Raw genomic sequence first — 6,000 nt, 5'->3', positions numbered from 1 at the left:
ACGTGATACTTCGAAATTTCTAACAGATTTCGAAACACAATCAACTACACGCAATTCTAACAATATTAATGTAATTGTACGCTTAAAATCGAAAAGCATGTGCAAGTTGACACTCTGACATTGTCACGTCTGCGCATTATGTTAATCTTTGCCTCTCACGCTTGGAATATGCGCTTGCGTTTGTTTCTCCGACAGTCGACTGGTAATCGACCGCCAATCAACCAGCGGCAATAAGATTGGTGTGTTAAAAAAACACGTGTGTGACATACGTAACACTGTGAAGTTATTATACGAGAAATTGTTTATTGGATTACATTCTGTAAGTATTTTAAATTTTTTTAGGAGAAACCAAATATTTGCAAATTTCTTTGTCTAGTGTAGAGATATTTATTTTCTTAATTAAATGAAAAAAAATTTGTGCTGTTTTAACGGTCACAAAAATAAAAAGTCATTTAGTTCAGTGGGATTGATCCCATTCTATTTATTTGTCTTATTACTTTACACATAATATTATACACATACATATTTAGTAAAGGTAACAACACTGACAAATTGACAACTTTGAAATGTAGTAACAATTGTGGTATCATAAAAACCTCCTCCTTTTTTTGAAGTCGATTAAAAATAAAATATTTCTGATGATGTACGAGTACGCAGGAATGTAAGAGTAAAGAATAAGTATAAAACTGTCAACTTAAAGTGATAGTCACGGTCATGTTTTCTTTCAAAATATATAGCACGTGTGTAAACTTAATGTGATAATGATCAATTGTAGGGTTTCAATTATGTAAAAATATAATACAATTCAGTTCAGTCAATTAATAGGAGTTAAATTATTTTAAAATTTATTATTTTGCTCAATTAAATAAGCGGAATTGCATATTATTTTCACGGTCACTAAAATTAAAAGCTAATCTCATTCAATTTATTCAAACGTCTTTTTAAACCCCGACGCAGTAAGAGTCAGTAGTAATAGAGTTCCTTGTGAAAGATGTCGTCAGGGGAAGTACTGCTACCTTATCTATTTCCGCCGCCAAGCTATAATGCTCACATGACTGTGTGCCGATTTTGAAGGGGAGGTGTGCGGGTGAAATTACAGACACATAGCTCTTGTCAACTTATGTCTCAGTGTGACGGGCGCAATGGCAGTGCCCTTCAGATCTTTGCAATTTAATTAGAATTGCCACTGTTAACGTGCCTGTTATGCTCGAGGCAAGCGGCATGTCGCGAACAGATGGCAAACGCTCGGACGTAATGACTCTCTTGCCTTTGGGCCGGGCACTGGTATGGGACGCCACGTGTGCCGACACACTTGCCTTATCCCATCTCCAGCACACCAGCAAGATGACTGGCTTCGCAGCTGAGCTGGCGGAGAGCATATAAAGTAATAAGTACCAGGATCTCAGCTCCGATTACCTATTTACAACCTTTAGAGTCGAAACCATTGGCCCGTGGGATCCTTTAAAAATAAAAATTTTATTCAAAAAATTAATAGACTGTCTGGGAAACCCAGGCGCCGGCAGCTACCTTGCCCAACGCATTAACATAACCATACAAAGGGGAAACATGCCAGCATCTTGGGCACCTTGGGCCCAATTTTATTCATATAATTTAATCCTAGTTTTACTTTCTAGCTTTTATTGTACCTTATCTGTATATTATGAAAATTAGATATATTTATTAGAATTGCTGATTAAATGTGATAAAAATTAGGATGCGCATATTTCCATTGTAGTTTTAGTAAGGTAACATCGATCGTGATTTTTTTAATAACACCAATAGAATGACGGGACGAAGGCGCACATCTTCGCCTAGTGGTAAGCGATACGCCTATCTATAACAGTTGCAGCGCCTCTCAGAGCTTTAAATCACAAAGATCATAGGTTGACAAGTCCCATGTGCCTGAAATTTTATCAGCACCCTTACCGTTCTAATTCGGATCGCAGTAATGGTCATATTACTGCTTAACGGCTGAAATAGGCAAAGTGGCAATACTTCCCTACACGAACTCTTTCATAAGGAGCACTACTGCTAATGCAATACTATATATATTACTATATACTGTATAGATCCCAATGCGCGTCTATATATGTATACGTAAGCACGTCGTGATTCCCAAAGAGATGGACGGCTTTCAAAGCGTTGTGTTTATTTGGAGGCTAATTTATTTAAAATATTTTCCTATTCACTTGGAATTTCGTATAACTGTCTTGGAAATCCGATGATGTTATAATAACTGTTTTATAAAAAAAAACCGACCTCATAAGTTCGTGTAATTACATCTATTTGCCAAGTTTTATTAGAATCGTTTACAGGAAAGTGTGCGAAACCGGATTCATCCCCTAGTTTACCATTCTTAGAGGTGGAATATTTCCTTTCAATTTAAATGGGACCAATACTGAGATACCCTCTTTCCAACAAAAAAAAAAATCATCACATTCGGTTCACAAATGCCGGCGGAGTTACCGCGTAACATACAAAACATCCTCCTTCTCTTGAATCGGTTAATAATATGTTAACCTGCATCTGATGCTACAATCAGTCCATAGACTAATTAACTCCTAAACTATTGACAGTAGAACTATATTATCATTATATGAGTTGCTATAAAATGAGTTGTTAGCTTACGGATCGGGGATTTTTTACATTTTAATTTAATATATTACGTTACTTTAAATACATATTTAGTAACGTTAACGACACTATGAAAAAAGTGCTAAAATAATAGAGTAAAACTTTTTCTCTCTAAACATAATTTACTTAATTTTAATCATTTTCCATTTTACATAACAATTATCGTTAATGCAATAAAGAATTTAATTAAGAATTGGGACACTATTATTCTGTCGCCGTTAGTTGAAAGGCCGCATGTTACATTTTTTGAAAATCTGTTACGTGTACTGCCGTGATTAATAAATAAAGGTCAATCTGTCACTACTTTTATTTACTCCTATGTAGATAATGTATGAAGTTACCGCAAGAGAAAAGTAGATATTTTTTAATTTAATTTGTTTAGACTTTATTTTCTCAGTTTTGAGTCTGTCACAAGCGCCCTTTCAACTGACGGCGGCAGAATTGCGTGTATGACATTAAAATTTTAATAGAATGTATTTTTTTTTGGGAAATCAGGTCTCTGAATACCACCGTAAGACTTTTTACACAATGTCCTGCCTACTATAAGTATATTTAAAAATTTCAGAAGACATATACAAAAAATTGTCGCTATACAATATTGGCAAGAGCTCGGAATTGCACATGCAGTGATATTTGTGTGTTTACAGAAGATTTTGTGGTTGTATTTATGATTTTTGTATCTGTGGTTTTTATGCGAACGGCACATCACTACATATGCATTTAAGAGCTCTCGTTAATATCACTATACACCGAGGATCTATATACGGTAAAGTATGTAGGTAATGTTTAGTAATAACGAAATGATGGCATTTTATTACTTTGATAATTAAGGAGATAATAAAAATGATTGAAATCTATAAGTCTTACGTCGTGTTTTAACGTAGGTAGGTACATAATTATGAATATGTGTATTTTAAGGTATACAGGAAAATCGTAAAAATAAATTTTATATTACTTTATACTTCATAGCGGAACCGTTTTTTGGCGATTTGAATAACTTAGATGGAATCGGGACGCTACAATTAGCTAAATTAATAAAAAAATTGTAATTACGATTGACTCCTCACAGTTTAAAATAAAAATTGCCAGTAATAGAAAAAAATACGGTATACGTGTTTTAAGAAAGGATAGCTGAGATTTATTAAGAAAACAAAAATCTATTGAGAAATAGAGTAATTTTTTTTGTAAAATTCTAAAATTCTAAATTTCAATTTTTTGTCATTACTTCATGTGACAAAATGACCTGGATTCGTGGCGGTTGGCTCGTATACCATTTTATAGTACGTTGTCTAACGCATTAACGACTGATAACGTTATTTAATTATACTTGTATTATTGTAGAGATGCACGAAAAATTGTAAGTGATATCTACGTAGCAAATTAAAATAAAAATACTTTTTTTATTGCAATTAATGTTGTCTAAGTTATGTGTATGATTTTTTCACGTGTAATTGTTTATTTTATTTTTGAAATAGTAAGTGTTTGATGTATATAATGTAATATGTCGTATTTATAAAACCATGCACTACATGCATGTTCAACGTAATTCAGTTCTTAAATAACTTGCTGGCATCACATCACCGGCCCGGGAAAACTCTTCTACTTCTTATCGTATTAATAACATGCATACCATAAATATGCCAATGTGGTGAAAGGGTTTACCAATTGACTTAAGGTGGCGTAAGGTACTCGCCGAGAGTGCGCCAGATGTACAGGAAAGGAATAGTATAGGAATATGTGTCTTCTTCAAGGATTGAAGCGGGAATCTTAATAAAGCCTTTTTTCACCGTGAACGAGAATATACGATAGTACAGTTTACAGCAAATCAAGTTATACACTTTTTTCGAATTTTCCTTTTTTTATTATAAAATACGTGCGCACTTGACCTCTATCCCACCTGATGGAAAGTGACAATAAAGTCGACGATGGAGCATGTACACCAAAATAATGTCTATTCACTCTCGCCTTGAAAAGGCTCAAGTTATACCGATCAGGGAACAAGTCTGCAGGCAGGGAATTCTGCTCCATGGCCGTTCGCCATGTAAATGTGGGAGGGAAGCGCTTCGTACGAGTCCTTGAAATATCCACAACATAGGGGTCGTAGACCCCAGCCTACGTCTGGTCCGTCGATGATGGAAAGGGAAGGGTGGAATGAATTCATGCAATTCCCTAGCACACTCTCCGTGATATATCATGTAGAATACCGATAAGCAGGCAATTTTACGGCGGCTCTGCAGTTTCACTTCTACTAATTCCGAATCACCTATAAGCCTCTTGACACGCTTTTCAAATGAATCCAAGGTGGCCAGTTGGTATTTACCAGAACCATCCCACAGGTGGTAGCAGTACTCATACACGACCGGACTTGGTCCCGGTATCAAGTAACGCCTCACACTGGAATGGATGCCATGCCACTTCCAGTGCGACGGAACAAGGTCCGTCAATGTGTAGCTCGATGTGCTGCTTTCTGTACGTAACTTGGAAAGTAAAGTCACAGGAATATGCCACAGGGTTTTCAACTGTCGACCGCTATATTTAGAAGATACTTTTCTGTTACTGAGTTACCACCTTTCCAAAATATTCATAATGATTATTGATACAAAGATCGAAACAATTCAAAGAAAATTCCTTCAATCCGACTAGACTCGATCCAGTGTGTGTTGCCTCAACGTGGCTACCGCTCTTACCAAGAGCTACAGATCGAGTGAGCAGATCTTGCGACATTCTCCATGTACATGTTGCGAATTTTTGTATTGGGTTTATACGTCCAATAAAAATAAATATATTCACAAGGATTCTGCCAATTTGCGTCAGACATGTTTTATGATATGTCAACTGACATCAGCACTCCTTATCCGACTATTGAGCAACCATGACGAACCACGGCTAATGTTCGAAAATCAAAGAAGTGTTTTTATATACTTATTGGATACGGTACAGCATCAAGAATACAATTTTAAGTTAGCGTTACAGCACCTCTATTTATTAATATACAATATTTTATTCATAATATTTGTGTAAAAAGTAAAAGGACTACAACTCATTTGTAAAGCAGTAATAGCAGTAATGCTTCTTTGAAAGAGTTCAACCAGCGAAGGATTGCCACCTTACCTATTTCTGCCGCCAAGCAGTAATAGTGTAAGTAGATATTCTTTCACATTAATCACTTACAGTTATTATTTTAGAATATTATAATAATAAATCATTCATTTCGTAGTGGGATCATAAATAGTTAGTAATTTACAAAATCTTTAGGTGTAGGGGTTAGTTAATTGCGCAATATGTACAGTCAGTAACACAAAAACAATAAATCATACATTTTCTATGAGATCGCTTGTAGTCGCATCCAATGGGCGAATATTCTCG

The 6,000-nt window shown here is 35.4% G+C and overlaps 1 protein-coding gene across 1 annotated transcript in view; it reads left to right on the top strand.

Annotated features, from left to right (window-relative positions):
- The first annotated feature begins 216 nt into the window (after nucleotides 1-216).
- The window catches only part of LOC113228460 (putative inorganic phosphate cotransporter), a 50,727-nt gene continuing 44,943 nt past the window's right edge, over nucleotides 217-6,000 (top strand). The window contains exon 1 of the mRNA XM_026461774.1: nucleotides 217-319. The gene's annotated coding sequence lies outside the window, so the exon portion shown is untranslated. The remainder of the gene's footprint in view (nucleotides 320-6,000) is intronic.

Source organism: Hyposmocoma kahamanoa, unplaced genomic scaffold, assembly GCF_003589595.1.
Source record: "Hyposmocoma kahamanoa isolate Upper Pololo Valley unplaced genomic scaffold, ASM358959v1 232, whole genome shotgun sequence".
NCBI lineage: Eukaryota > Metazoa > Arthropoda > Insecta > Lepidoptera > Cosmopterigidae > Hyposmocoma > Hyposmocoma kahamanoa.
Note: the sequence above shows the minus strand (reverse complement) of the source record. Positions and strands in the feature narration are given on the sequence as shown.